This window comes from Haliaeetus albicilla, chromosome 6 (genome assembly GCF_947461875.1).
Source record: "Haliaeetus albicilla chromosome 6, bHalAlb1.1, whole genome shotgun sequence".
Taxonomy (NCBI): Eukaryota; Metazoa; Chordata; class Aves; order Accipitriformes; family Accipitridae; genus Haliaeetus; species Haliaeetus albicilla.
In genome coordinates this window covers 22,754,129-22,770,441 of record NC_091488.1, presented here as the reverse complement: position 1 = coordinate 22,770,441, position 16,313 = coordinate 22,754,129, and the positions used below count along the sequence as shown (strand labels likewise).

The following is a 16,313-nucleotide window of genomic DNA, read 5'->3' as shown; positions in this document are numbered from 1 at the left end:
GTCAAACATAGGTAATTTTAAATAGTCTGTGGAAACTGTTCCCACAAATGCAGAAATGGTTGTGGAGGATAGTCTTTTGCACATAGATAGCTGAAAGGGGTTTTGTGCATAATCAATAGCAATGACCATTCATGTGCTAGAGTGATCCTGTGGGACCATACAGAAGCTGGAGTATAAAAATATAACAGAACAGTTTGGGTATTCTCACCTCATGTGGCCATTTGTATGCAGTTGCAAAGACTATTTCAACAGAGACTCATGTCAGCATCTGGACAGCAGCTGACCATCCTGTCTGAGATTAAATTCCCTATGTGAGTATGACCTTTTGCAAAAGATACCACAATTTCTTTTTTAAATGCTATAACCACAAACATCTATGTGACACCCCCTATGTTAAAACCACCAATGTAAAGACAATAATAATACTTGTTCCTGTGAAATCCTGGTGACTGTTCAGAGTCATGTTACTTTCTTGCCTCTGCTGTTCAGAGCCCCAGTTTTTACTGGTGATTTATTAATACTACAAAAGATCTTTCATCTTGTTAAAAGCCAGAGCACGCTACGTAGAACACAGAGATTTAATTCAAGTCACCTTGGAAACAACATCTTTTCCTATGTTCTCTTACAAAATTTCCCTGGGATATATTTGCTAACTCCTTAAATCTTAAGACTGGGTTACAGAAGACTCAAAAGACAATTAATTTTTCTTTTGCTGCTGTTCTGAAAGGTGAATCAAAATTTTGTCTTTTTGGAAGCTTGAATCTACAGATTCCCCTTTTTCTTTTTTTTTTTTTTTTCTAAGGTCTCTTCATCACCTAATTGGTTAGTCATTCATTTATAAGGCTTAGATAGCACTGTGTGCCCAGATGTTATAGGGAACACAGGAACACAGTCTGTCCAATGAGACACATAAGATGCTTGTGAAGTTACCAAACAGTGACTTCCACATAGAATGAACCTCTTTATCTGCATGATATGAATTTTTTTGTGACATATTTTTACAGATTTGTCAAAATATTTTTTAAACTTTCAGAGGTTTACACTAACAAAGCAAATATTGTCATATTTGGATTTGACAATACATAAGAAATATGGTTTATAGTAGTACAACTAGACTAGTTGCAACTAGTACTTGTTTTTAAATAGCTTTTTGGTTTATTCCTTAGCAAGCAATTTCCTCAGAGAATTAAAAGACAGTGGCACAGAAACTCTGCCGAACAACAGTGTATGTAGGTGTTCCCCTGTATTGATATCTAGTTATTTGAAAGAATTAATTGAAGACACCTGTTACTATATTTCGCTCAAATTTTTTTGTAAAGAGTAATAATAGAAGTCAAATACAGTGAGTAGAGCTGATACTTTGTTTTAGTAACAGTATTCACAGTCATCTTAGTCTCTGCCATGTCTCATTTCTTAAACTAACCTGAGTTTGGAAAAAAAAAAAAAAAAAAAAGAAGAAACAAATAGAAGTATAGGGTGAAAAAGTTTTGGACAATCCTGAACAGCACTGAAATTTTATACAAATTCATTTTCTAATATGGAAAGTTTTATGAATATTAGCAAGTTTGGTATCTTAGCTGACACAACAGATGCATAGTATTTAAGTCAATAATGCAATTCATTACTAGCATATGCATTATATTAAAAAATTATGTGACCTTTGACTTGGCAGGATTATAAAAAATTTCTTTTGTGATCTCAGATTTTGGTAGCCCCTCCAGAAAGAGTGAGACAGATATACCAATGTAACCAATTGCTTGCAGTCCTGGGTTTTGTTTGGTGGTGTTTTAAGTTACTGTCTATTTTCATTCTGAAGTCATCTGCAAAAAAAAAAAAAAGTTAAGTCTTACTTCTGAGACACTTACTCTGACCTGTATATTTATCCTATTTTTTAACAAAAAGCTAAGTCAGGGAAAATATTCATCACTCTTGACTCAATTAGACTTCCGTGAGAAAGAATATAATCTTCTCAAGCAGAATCTGTCAATAATGAGAACTAAAAAGCAGAGTATATGCAAAAGGGTGACATTCACTTTCACAGATGTAGAAATTCAAATTTATACCTGTCTATATTTGTACAACAGATCCACTCATTGTAACTCAAAAGGCTACTGGCATTTGTAACATCTTTTCCCATGAAAACTGAATTTTACAGAAAACCAAGATAACTTTTTCCTGCTGTATGAGGAAAACTGATGCAGTTACAGCACTCTGTATGTGTGACTGTGTGTTCAGCATTCTATTATTTCTCTTGTAAGCCATTGTTCTGTTAAGAATTTTGTATAACTACAGTACTGTAGCATTCGCTACATATCAAGGTGCCACGATTAGATCACTGATCACCCCCCAGACCAGGGAAAGAGACAGATAACACACACAGTGTGAGCGCCAACTTCCGCCTTTTATTGCACAGTTAATTCCTTTTATACTAACAAGGGTAGGTGGGATTACAGATACGTCATAGGGCTGCGACTAACCCTCCATCTTTCCGTGACATCATGAGATCTTCCGAACGCCAAACCCTACATCTCCCCCTCCCTTTGACTAGCTAGCTTCTATGGTTATGAACAGTTCTACGCAAAGAAATAATTGTGTAAAGTACTATGAGCATAAGCATATTTCTACAACTAAGTTGAAACACTGCATCTTAAACACACATAAATGTCCCATTTACCTTGCAGAGCAAGGAGCTCCTTTACAGAGAATTCACACAAGTGGTAAATGGGAAGTTAAGGCTGGGAAAGAATTACTTCTATTACTTTATAAAGTTTATCGTTGGTATGCTGATGTTAAGGCTTACTGTCTGGGGCATCCAGATTCCTGGCTGTGAGCGATTCTGACTCTTCTGTTGACACTTGTTCGTACACAATGTTTTCAGCTCTGTCTCTGACAGCCGGATCCCATAAGGACACGTATTGATGGGCTCTGAGAGGGATGTCATCCAGATACACATCAGGGCCCCCCAATTGGTTTTGCATCCACTGCCAGAAATTTGTAGCAGATACCCAAGGTGTCACAAGCCAGGAAAGGATGACAGCGATCTGTAAGGAAAAACACTCAAACACTACGAGGTTAAGGCAGGACGAACCATACGACTAGGAACCCATTTCAATAGCCCTTCAGGCATCTGTACACAGGCGTACCCTCGCCCGAGACAACGCAGCTCAAACGGCCCATCCCATTGGCGTGTCTGAGGGTCACGCATGTGGACCAACAGGTAGGGGCCTTTCTCTTCCGTGCTCGTAAAATGTCGTTGCGCCGTCGTCTGCTCCAGGTCCCCCCGAACTGTCTGATTTAATTAAGTTAACGCAGTTAACAGAAGACTCTGTGTACGGAGAACAGGTGTGTTATCCCGTAACCAGGAGGGCTCCGCCTGCTCCCCCTCCCTAAGCCGATTGAGCAGGGTCTTTAAGGTTTGATGTGCTCGTTCTACAATGGCCTGGCTGGTGCTATTATAAGGGATGCCATTTTTACTTAAGCTGAACAAGGTAAAATTATTACAATAGCTAAAATCACAATAACTACAAAAATGCCCATAATTCTTTGAGCCAACCCGTTACCCCTAATGACCCGAACCATGAGGACTATGAGGAAGATGAACCATCCATACATTCTTGGGTCATCTTGCTCCGTGAACTCAGCCCAGCAATTGGTAGGTGCCAGCTTTCCGTGGGCATCCCCACAGAGGCAACGATGGCCTCACCATACACCAGCCTGATGCTCTTCGGAAAATCCCGGTATTTATACATTTGCAGAGGAACGGGTTTCAGCACACGTGGCCAGTGGGTGCCAAAAGTCCGCCTCGGTTGCAATCTATGACACATGCGCTCGCTGGCCAGGTGTGCTGCACGAGTCATAGCCATCTTGTCTATTGGTTCGTGGGCTTTATGATGCGGTTGCAGTGCACAGAGAATCTTGACCTGTTATGTTAACCAAGGTGACCTATACGTTAGTTTTTGACTGAGGTGGTATTCATATTGCCACACCATCTATGATGCTCCAGATGATGATGGTCGTGCAAATTCAACAGGAGTCCGTCGTGGGCCTGTATCTGTGGAAACACAATCAACCTCGTTCCCAGGTTATTAATGGAAATAGACCTTATCCCTAATTTTGGCTTTAACTAACTTTTACGTTTACCCCACACTGTCTTCCCGTAATCACACTATGTTTAACCAAATTATGCTTAACACACTTTTTACCTAAAGCAAGTTCTATATACAATAAGGCACGCTGTTCTAAAAACCTCTCTGAAGGACTGAATGTCCGCTAGTCCTCTAAAGTGTAATACTCTATTAGTCAGAATCTGTCGGATCAGTGGCTCCAGCACCCGCCGGTGCCGTGCCAGTTGCCATTGGGACAATTCCGGGTCCAGCATCAGTGCGAAGCCATGGCTTGACCCACTTAGCCGGGATCCAGCGAAGGCCTCGATCTGTAAGCAGACAAATATACACTCTCCCAGTAAGTTTTACTTCTGCTGGTCCGCACCATTTCCCGGATTCTGGGTCCTTATACATTACCATGAGTCCTGTGCTTTGTTGCGTCCTTTCCGCCTGTAAAAGAGCATGATGCACTACCATTGGTGGGTCTTTGTGATCACCTGTCAATCTAAGATAACTTAGCACAAATAAGGCTTTGGCCAATTGTTCCTCTGGGAGTAAGCCCTGGGTTCCCCCCTTTTGTTTTTGCAGCATGCTCTTGAAGGTTTGACTGGCCCGTTCGACAATAGCCTGTCCTGTGGGAAGATGTGGAATACCCGTACCATGGTGAATTCCCCACAAATTACAAAATCGAGCAAATCGTGTAGAACCATAGGCTGGGCCATTGTCCGTCTTAATTTCTTTAGGCACACCCAGCACTGCAAAAGAAGCGTGAAGATGTCATTCAATATGTAAGGCCTTTTCTCCAGTTTGTGCCGTGGCCCACATGGCAGCAGGATAGGTATCAATACACACATGCACATAACGCTTTGCACCAAACCACATGGCATGGGTGACATCCATTTGCCACAACTGCAATGGCAAAAGACCTCGTGGGTTAACCCCACAGCCCAAGCCCAGCCCTTCCTTTTGACAATCGGGGCATGCTTTGACGATACCTTGGGCATCAGTGAGTGGTAAGTCAAATTGCTTTGCTAACTTCCTAGCGGGTTGGTGCAAGAACGCATGTGATTGCCGTGCTTGTTGAAAATGATTCCCTGGAAGAGGCTCCCATGCTGCTGCAACCAGCTGGTCAGCTCTGTCATTTCCCATTTCTCATCTGCACGTGCGCTCGTACCCAAGAGTTCTACCAGAGGGGCCATATCGTTATTAGTGATACCGCAAAGATTCCGCACCCACTGGATATCTCCCACAAGCTTCTGGACATCATGTACCGTTGAAATTTCTAATGTTATTTGAACCTTCTGAGGTTTAACATTGCTAGCATCTCTGTGCCACCCCAAATACTTCCAAGGTGCTGCCTTTTGCACCTTTTCAGGAGCAATTATTACTCCGCGATGGCTTAAGATGTCCTGCAATTGAGTTAAAATTTCATCCCGTGGCAAGTTCCTTCCCGCTATCAAAATGTCATCCATATAATGATAAACAATTAACTGAGGAAACTGCTTTCTTACAGGCTCTAATGCCCAGGCCACATACACCTGACATATCGTGGGGGAATTGCGCATTCATTGCGGTAACACGACCCAATGGTATCTCTTATAGGGCTCTGCCTTGTTAATCGATGGTACCGAAAAGGTGAACCGTTCAGCGTCATCTGGGTGCAAGGGAATGGTGAAAAAACAATCCTTTAGATCTATAATTGACAAATCCCATTCTTCTGGAAGCATAACTGGAGACGGCAAACCCAGATGCAGGGCTCCCATACTGTGCATCACTGCATTCACAGCTCTGAGATCATGTAACAGTCTCCATTTCCCACTTTTCTTGGGAATGGTAAATATTGGTGTATTCCATGGACTGGTAGAAGGAACATGTCCCGCTCTCAATTGGTCCTCAACTAACTCTTGTATTTTTAGCAGCCTTTCAGAATTTAGCGGCTACTGATCAATCCAAACAGGCTCATCTGTTTTCCAGCTAATTTTCAGGATTGGCTGCCCCTCAGTGACCACTCCTAAAAAGGATGGGTCACTAACATTGTCTTCATTTGGCTCAATAAATCACGGCCTATGAGGCCAAACAATTCAGTTGGGGTAGTCATGATATACGGACGCATCGTAACGTGTTCACCGTCGGGGAACACAGATGGGTAATGGGTAGCTGACTTACTAAGGTGGCTTGTGTGCTCCCTATCCCTGCAATGCCAAAATTTGGATTGATCAATGGCCATGATGGAGGCCAAATGCACCATGAAATAATCGTAACATCAGCTCCTGTATTGATTGTCATCGGTTTCTTGACGATAACTCCGTCAGGCCCTCCCAATTGCACTACCTTTTCTTGTTTACCTCTTGTTATGTCCATGGCAAAGTATACCTGCGGTTTCCCTGTGGAGCCGAATCCACCATCTCCACGTTGTACTTCACCTGGGTTTGGAACACACGACCTGAATGGAACTAATTGTGCTATTCTGGTACCTTTAGGAATAGAAACAGGAGGGATTAAAACATGAATCATAATTTTCACAGTCCCACAATAATCTGCATCAATAAGCCCTGGGACTACCAGAATTCCTTTTAGAGCTGTTGAAGATCGCCCAATTAAAAATGCACTAAGCCCAAACCCCAATGGTCCCTTTATGTTGAATGTGTACTGCGGTTTCCATGTCCACTCCAGAGCTTCCTGTAGTGGCGGATCTGGTAGTTGCGAGGCTGCCTGAGGGCCGGCAGCCCAAACCCCTTGCATTTGTGTCGTCGCGCGAGGGGCCTTGGTGCTCGGAGTAAAGTTTCCCTTCTTCCTGCATTCTTGGTGGTATGGTTATCTTTCTTACAACTGTTGCACTGTCTTTTTGTTAGCAGAAACTCTACATTGGCTCTTGATGTGTCCAAGTTTGCCACAATTAAAACACTTGACCGAGGGTTTCTTACTGGCTTTATCAATAAGTGGATTCCGTATTGACTCACAGCAGTCTTTAATTTCTCAAGGACTTTCCAGTGAAACGCCTCCCATCTTTTTTGTCCATTATTTTGTACAACAACTGGGAATGCTTGGACCATAGTCCCGTCCACAAGGGCATTTTTTATTACTCCCCTCCAATGCCTCTCCCTCTTGTCCGCAGCGGCTACTGCAGGCGGCTCCGCGTCTATCGCAGGCGCAGTTGGTTTCACCGTCTCTGGTTCCGAGAGGCAGGATGGATTAAAAGACAGTGGCGGGGGCGCGGATGGTTCTGCCCGGGGGCCGGCCGCGGCCGCGCCTGGCGGCAGCCATTCCATGGCCGGCTGACACGCGCTGCTGCAAGTGGGCGGGGGGGGGGCACAGAGGGAGGGGAGGAGGGAGGGGCCGGAGGAAGTGCCGGGGGGGTGCAGCTGACGGCTCAGCTGGCATAGGCTCAGGCAAAGGCTCAGGAGGCTCAGTCCGCTCTCCCGGCAAGGGTGCCTGATTTCCCCCCGCAGGGGGGTGTTTCCTCCTCTACCACAGTCTCCAACCCCCGCTGCCTCCCAGTTATCCCCTCCGCGAGTGGCCGTTCCTCCCACTCTCTCAACTGACGGTATAAATCTCCCTTGACATCCTTGCCTGGAACCCAGTCCAAGAGGCATTCCTCTAAGTCCTTCCGAACCACCCGCCACAACTCCTCCCATGGATACTTCGGAGGGGGCACATCTGGCCCCGCTGGTGCCATCCCTACAGGAAAAACCTCCGTCTCTGCCGTACCCTCCGTGTCCATGCCCTCGATCAGAGATGGACCACTCTGTGAACCCCGCTCCATGGCCGCCCACTCCGTCTGAGTCTGACTCACTGTCCCCGAGGGCACTATCTCCCGCTGTTCCTGTGGCGGCGCTTCATCTGCAAACAAAGCAGCTCGTGCTGCCAACCAGCACGCCCCAGCCTTCCATCCTGCCGTGACCACCTTCTCCACCTTTCCCCAACTTTGCAATCGTTCAGCAGCTCCGCGCTCACCCGCAAGCACAGATTGGAGCAACAGCTCCCGAATCTCTCCCCATTTGGGAGGGCTCAAAACTTCGCACGGAGACCCAATGTCTCCCCGGCGCAGCATCCATAGGATGCATTCACTCGTGGGGCCCTTCCTAATCGAACCGCGGGCACCCACCTCATCAGCCAATACCTTTAATACCTTAATCACTTGTGCAAGTTCCATCGTCGCCTGTGCAACCGATCACGTCGGGGTCACCACTATGTAGCTTTCGCTACATATCAAGGTGCCGCGATTAGATCACTGGCCAGCCCAGACCAGGGAAAGAGACAGATAACATACACAGTGTGAGCGCCAACTTCCTTTTATTGCGCAGTTAATTCCTTTTATACTAACAAGGGTAGGCGGGATTACAGATACGTCATAGGGCTGCGACTAACCCTCCATCTTTCCGTGACATCGCGAGATCTTCCGAACGCCAAACCCTACACAATACTAATACAAACATGTTCAAAATAGTTTTGATTTCCATAGTACTTGACTAAAAATGGTTGTTGAAATCTACTGATGGAAAGAACTGGTCAAATAGATTTGGGCTCAGGCCAAAAGACATTTAACAGTTGTCAGCATTCCAGTTCCCAAAACAGTGAATGAAAATATTCTTCAGTATTCAGTATCCCAAGCACAGTTAGTTGTGTCAGCATTTCTGATAAGAACATGGCTCTGTAGAAGGTTTCTTTCTTTTTTTTTTTGGGGGGGAGGGAAGCAGGGAATAATTCCTAACAAAGTCTTACTGACTCAGGAGAAAATAATTTTATAGAACTAAAGATAAAAATCAGTCTTGTTTTATTTAACTTACATGAAATATTTTCTTTTTTGTGTGTAATTTGAGAATATTCTACATCTAAAATAAACATTAAAAAGCAGCTAAGGCTTTTAGATGTAAAAGCAGATGCCACATATAAGTATGGATACTTTCCAGGAGAAAGTTTTCCTGAGCATGAACACAGAGGTAATTCAAAGAATGTTTTGATTCTTAATGAGAGGCAGCCAAAGAAAACTTTTGTTTGCTTTTACATTTTATATAAATTGATGATAGTCTTCAGTGGAATTTCAGATTAAGGTTTTCAGAAGAGAACTGAGGATAAAATCTTCTGCTGGGAAAAAAGAGAAGTCAGACTCCTCTGAGAAAATAGTGACTCCTATGGTCCCCTATCCATTGCCACTTCTGATGCCTAGAGAATTTAGGACAGACTTGTGCTCTCCCAGGTAAAGACAAGTAGAATTTATTCTAATTTGTTGCTATTTCATGCTGTGAATTCCTAGTTAGCTCAGCTGCTCACATGCTAGGCCAGTAGTTGCTTCTGCTGCTCTGTGAATTTTGAAATTAGCCTTCTGTCTTCAGGTACATTAGGGGTTTTCTCAGCTCATACCTCCTAATGTGCCACACAGCAGCAAGCCAAATTCAAAGACAAAGAGCAGCATTGAATTCCCCTGCTAGCACCAACCCTCATAACAAAATGCCACCACTTTTTGCTACTGCCTTTACCGCTCTTCAACATCACCTCTTAACAGATCTGAAGATGTAAATTCCACATGTTTTCCAGCTAGATCTGTCTATCAGTGAGATATTAATATGTGCCTAAAGGCTTTAGCAAAGTTATATATTAAATCCTGGGTTTTTCTGAATATAGGTCAATTGCATCTTTTGTGTTTTATAAAATCATGAATTGTAATACAGTTTATAGCATCAGATAAGGTACAACATAGTTACAGTAAAACATACAAATGATTTATAAACAAGCCCTATTTTTCGCAGGACAAGATGATAATGTTTTGCTACTTCAAATGTCCATGAAACTAAAACTAAACAAAAGAGCACCTCATGTAGCTTTGACTCCAGAATAAATTCAGCTTGGTAACACAACTAATTTAAACCATGTAACAGTTGATAGTGTGCCTTTTGGGATTTTACTTTTCATGAAACACATTTTGATAAATTTTCTTTGAAAACTCCATCCCTGACAATTTTCAGTACTTAGTTTTTCTGTTAATAATCTCACTAAGGATGTCCCTTTAACTAGGTTTTTGGAAGATCTTAACAATACATACACATGGCAAAGTCACTTTTTGGCTGTACTAACATTTTTATATGAAAAAAAACATATTCATTTGGAATGAGATTTAACCTGAATAATTGATATTTGACAGGGCTGGTGATGTTCTTGAATACAAACAAAGTTCCCTAATAATAAATAGTTCTGGTGCATATTCAGATTCTTGGATTTTCTGCATTTGTTAATTGCCCTTTAGGGGGACAATTTTTCTGGAAAGCCAAGTATTAACATCTATATTTCTGAGATAGTCTGCTTGGACATCTTCAACCCATTTTGTTAGTATATGAATTACATCTGTACATTTTTCAGGTTAGGCTTTTAGTACATACCTATGAAATTTGACACGATACAAATACAAGTAATTATGATATTAGAATTATTATTTTATGCCCTTTGAAAATTCACAGAGAACAACTAGCTGTAATAGACTATTAGTTATGTACCATCTTATTTTACCACAGTTACTTGTTACTATTAGTTACCATTATTGTTACTGTAGAATTTACAGGTATCAATCAGGGTAGGTTTTGCTGAATAGGTGTTGATGAAATAAAAATAAATTATGTGGGAAGAAATACATATTTTTTTTTTTTTTTTTTTTAAAGATGGCATAGTTGAGTATTGGAAAATCTTGTAGAGGACCTGCAAACCAGACCTATGAGCATCAGTTTATGTGTTATAAATTTTCAATGGAGATCTTATTTGGCGGGAAGGAGATTTTATAGGTTTTACCCATTGTGCCCTGAGTGCTGTGGGCTCATTGACTATTCGTAGATGATTGTATCAATAATGTTATTAGTATTTTTATTTCCCTGAATAATTTGATGTATTTTCTGGGGAATCATTGTATACAACAGGTAAATAATTCTCATTCCTAATCCTCTCTTTCAGATCTTATCCCTCAGGAAGTAGAATTGACTTTTATTTGTTTGGAGAATGTGGTAAAGTAAACGCCTTGCCTATCACAGTATGGCAAAGCCCCTTAAATGCTATTGAAGAATTTCTGATAAGGAACATGCTTGCATCCGTTTGTATCCTATTCTCAGAGGCTGGAAAACAGAGGAGGGAGGTGAAGGAAAGTGAAGGAAGCTAAAGTTCTTCTACCAGCTTTCACGACTATTTCCACTTTATCCTCTCATCTCACCCTATATTTTCCCATTGCTCCTTCCATTCCTTGATTATGCTTGGACATATATAAATATACATAATCGGTTTGAAAGAGGTTTTCCCATAGAATATTTTTGCCATTCATTAGTATTGTAATTTATGAAGACAGACACTAGTTAACTATGTTATTAACTCTGTTAATTTTATAAGTATTATGCCCTGTTAATATTATATTTTATTATAGCTCTGTTATTATGTCCTTTTAGAAAGGGCTAAACTTTATTCAGCAGAGATGGTTTTGCTGAATGCCAAAGGGTCTGAAACCCCCAAAAATGGTGCTGATGAAGACCTATTAAGTTTCCATCCCAAAGAGAATGCCTGTTAGAGATTCAAGTGTGGTGCTATAAGAGAAAACATGACATGACTGAGCTACCAAGCACTCTACCAGAAGTAACTAGGCACCTTTCTTCCTAAGCAGACTGAATATTGACCAGGAGCTGCTGACTGTTTCATTCATTCCATTTAGTATCTGATTGCTTTGGTGACAGATATTGCTCCGTGAACATTGTTGTGTTCATATTCTAATTACCCAGGAAACCAGCAGGTTTCCTTTTCCCCACCAAAACATCTATATTCTCTCTTCTTCCCAAGGAACTCTGCCAAATTAAACTATGTACAGATATTTCAACTTAGCAAACACATACCTCAAAGTTTTTATATCACATTGTGACAAAGGCATACTGGAGATTTTTGGTACTGTTTTCTCACTCTAATATATACTTCTAACATAAATGAGAGAAAGCTGGACTGTTTTGTGTGGTCCTAGGATTTAATGTGACCATTTACAAAATCTAAATAAAAAAATGTTTTCTTCCCCAACTGGGGTACCATAGAAAACTGCTTGTGATTGTGTAAGACATGCTTATACCTTGTACAGATATGGAAGAAAAATAGCTGTATTTTATTTAAAGCTGAGTCTGCTAATTGTAAATGTTAAATATGAAGTATGTGTATGTATGTGTATATATGTATGTATGTATATATATGAATATATATTCAGTCAAGACTTTGTTAGTGTAATACTGTAATAGTCTAATCAAATAAGAAGTTTTATATCCAGTTACAATAATAGCAACACTTAAATTCCAGATCTATACAGACAGATGTCAATGATAATATCCTCAAATTTTTTATACAAGAAAACTTATGAATGTCTGTCCTCTTTTTTTCTGGTGCTACACTCGCCCTTCTGAAGCCTCTCTGGGTCCAATGGTGCACAGTTTCAGCCGTCCCCAAACAAAGAGGCTGGGGATGTTGCAGTGAGCCACCAACATCCCCAGATCCCTCTGTGAGGAGCATGGTGCTGGTGTTGGGGTATTTTCCTCCTCAGTCCTGGGGTTCCCTTGGCTTTCCTTTCATATATTTTTCTCATTCCTGCCTGCTCCCTTCCCCCTGCTTCTTAGGAAAGGGTGAAAGTTGTACTGTGGACCCCAGGGGCTCTTTGCCCAGAAGGGACTGCCTGGGGCTGTCAGTGTCTTCCCCCCAGCAGCACTCATAGAGCTGAAACTCAGACAGGTTCATAAATAGGCACTTGGCCATGGGGCGCCTAATACACTGCATTATCACTCCTACATGTATTTTTAAAGCTTATCAGTTACTTGTCATTATGATTAAAATAAAAAAGTTACTTTTTCGTAACTGGAAAATATTGATATCAGTTTTTTCAAGGTGTCCTGGTGTCAGCTGGGATAGAGCTAATTTTCTTTCTAGTAGCTAGTATAGTGTTATGTCTTGGATTCAGTATGAGAAGAATGTTGCTAACACACTGATGTTTTCAGTTGTTGCCAAGTAGTGTTTATACCAAGTCAAGGATTTTTCTGCTTCTCATGCCCAGCCAGCAAGAAGGGAATAAGAAGTTGAGACGAGACACAGCCAGGGCAGCTGACCCAAAGTGGCCAAAGGGGTATTCCATACCATGTGGCGTCATGTCTAGTATATAAACTGGGGGGGAGTTGGCCAGGGGGGTTTGCTGCTTGGGAACTAACTGAGCATGGGTCAGCAAGTGGTGAGCAACTGCATTGTGCATCACTTGTTTTGTATATTCCAATCCTTTTATTAGTATTATCATTTTGTTATTGTTATTATTATTACATTATTAGTTTCTTCCCTTCTTTCTTATTAAACTGTTTTTGTCTCAACCCACAAGTTGTACTTTTTTTTTTTTTTTCCTGATTCTCTTCCCCATCCCACTGGGTGGGGGAGGAGTGAGTGAGCGGCTGCATGCTGCTCAGTTACAATCTGGGGTTAAACCACGACAAAAGAAAACAACATTCCCAGGAAATCTCTGTGTGGTCTGATATTAGCTCTCATGTCACTGAGAAAAGAAATTGAGGGAGGGGGCGCAGAGAGAGGGAGAAAGGGAGAGAAAGAATGCAAAAAATGAGATGAAAATTTGATCTTTCAGACCAATTGTTTTACAGAGTCTTGTAAAGGCTTTCACTCTTGATGCCATTGTTGAATAAAAATACATTTCTATTATGTCAGAGCTGTCAGGACCACTGAGGTACCTATACAAGATACATAAATAATTTCAATTGCATACACTTCTTTACCCTATAGTTCTTGTTATCGTACACTGGTTTTTTTTTCATATCAGGTTTTCCTTTCATGAACCTCAATAAAAACTGTAGTTTCCACCAAAAGGGGCTAAATGAACTGTTACTTTGGTTTCTTAGAAGAAACTCTCTGTCTTGTGTTATATCCTGTGCCTGTTTAACATAAGTCATAAGGTTGGAGAGACTAGTTGGGTTATCAAGTACTGTCTGTACAACAGAAAACCTGGATGCTTACTGTAAGTCTGCAGTTTATACATTAGCTTCAAATATGAAACTCTATCAAATACTGTTAGAAAAATCTATGTACAATACATGCTATATAATATATTGTTTAGTGACTACAGCAAAATACCCTCAAAGCACTCCAATAGTTTAATGAGGCATAGTGGTCTCACCTGAAATCAAAATAACTATTGTTTCATCAACAAGACTTCTCATTTCAAGAATATGCCTCTCCTCTTTAAAATTATTCTGAAGATGTTTTTTGCAACATGTGACATGTCCTTGCAATTGTACATAAATGTTGACTGTCTATTGCTCAAAATAGACATTTGGTTCCTAACCTATTATTGCATCCATTCAGATGACTCCTTTCCCAAAAGAAATCCTTGTGCTTTTAAAAGCAATTCCTATAGAAACCATAACCTGCTTACATAAAAACAAGCGACGCTTGAATTTTTTAGAGAGGGATCCATTTTTCTTCACAGCTTTGACACTGACCAATCCACACAGCTTTAGGCTTTCTCTTTTTTCTGATTTGCTCAAGGTAGAGCAGCACCAATGAAGAACTATAAGAGGAAGAAATTTTTGAATACATTATACAGGAGCTGGATGTTTATAAATTACCAATATAAGATTAGAAAGATGAAATTTCAACTAAAATGTTAGAAACTGGTTGATAATCACTAATATTCCAAGTTGGAGTGTCACCTGCCAAGTTTCTAAAAAAAATATTAATTGTAATTCAACCTTAAGAACCAAAATAGAACAGTAGGTATAGTCTTTGCTATGCAATGCCTAGTTAACTCTGCTTTTGGCACACTCATTTACTTGTCAGTTTTATTAAGATTTTAAATATATAAATACATATACAAAACTTTGAGCTCCATTAAGAACTTTTAGAAGAAATGCAAATATAAAACTTGAAATATACTTCTGGTAAGAGGTGATAACTGCCAATGCCTAGTTATCTTGTAACCTTAAATAGTGATTATCGTCCTTTTTTTCTAAACATTGTTGCCTAAGTACTACATAAATGTGCATGTCTTGAAAGACAAAGTTTGTAAAGAGATTTAAATTTAATTAGTGGGACAGTTAGTGTGTTGGAAAAAGTAAAATGGTTAATCTAATTAATTACCTCTACCCGCAAACTGTATCCTTAAGAGTACCACCTGCAATAACAATGCCACTGTGATAAAACTAATGTGGACAACAGAAACAAATATTGTACTGAATGTTGAGTTAATTAAAAACTAAACAAGCAAATTACACAAGCAAATCTGTAAGCTTTTCTGTTCACAGGCTAGTAAAATGAATGATGTCAAAGAAGGTAGTTCTCACTTCTGTAACTGTGACAGCAAGTGAATATATAACTTTAACAATAAAGCATATTAAAGAACCAGGGGACTTTTATTTTAAAATATCTATCATGTTAAGTATCACCATAGCTAACGATGACTTGGTTTACTCTAACTTTCTGTATACACATTTTGAAGCAAGATTCTTCAGCTCAAGTCGCTGCCATTGTTTGGTTTTTACATCAGTTCTCAGTAGCTTCCCCTTTGGCCTACTTTGAGTGATTCTTTATTACCTGACTGTTAGCCAATTTCCCCTTGTTTGTCGTGTCATCCCCCCCCCCTTTAGATCCTTTTGTTTTAATTATGGTTTCAAAATTTTGTAGCATTTCAACCGCTGTATAGGAAAACATTTCCTTCAGTAATTTAAGACAGACTTTGTTTCTCCTGTAAACAATGACTAGTACTAAGCTACTCTATAACATTCTGTCTGGTCTTTCTCATGGATAAGGCATTGCTAAGAAAGGACTATGTGGCCCTAGGTTATTTTAATTACTAAGTACAAGGTAACCTGTTAACTTATATACTACGAATATTTCTCCTTCCCACAGCTATTTTTTAATTCTTCCAAAAGTCCATGCAGAATCTAGTTTTATTGAATTGTCAGGTTTCTACAAGCCTCTAATCTTTTAACAATAATTTTCAAAGTTACCTTCTGGCTTCCTGATTCATCATTTTTGTCTCTTGGCATTTGATTCCTGAATTGTATAGATATCATTCTTTTCATCTGAATAAATATCTGAACAGGACAGCTTAATATTATTGCTATTTCCCTATCTCCTGTCTGTAAATTCTGGTAGATTTCCTAGGAGGGATGCTCTTTCTCTTCCCTTTGACATTAGTCTATTCTATTCACACTTACATGCTTT

At 40.4% G+C, this 16,313-nt stretch overlaps 1 long non-coding RNA gene across 1 annotated transcript; it reads right to left on the bottom strand.

Moving 5' to 3' along the window:
- Window positions 1-3,996: 3,996 nt before the first annotated feature.
- On the bottom strand, window positions 3,997-7,249 carry LOC138685596 (uncharacterized). Its single transcript, XR_011324893.1, has 3 exons — window positions 7,169-7,249; window positions 7,014-7,102; window positions 3,997-4,214 (listed from the first exon to the last, which is right to left on the bottom strand). It is a non-coding gene; the product is annotated as an uncharacterized lncRNA (long non-coding RNA).
- Between the last annotated feature and the right edge of the window lie 9,064 nt (window positions 7,250-16,313).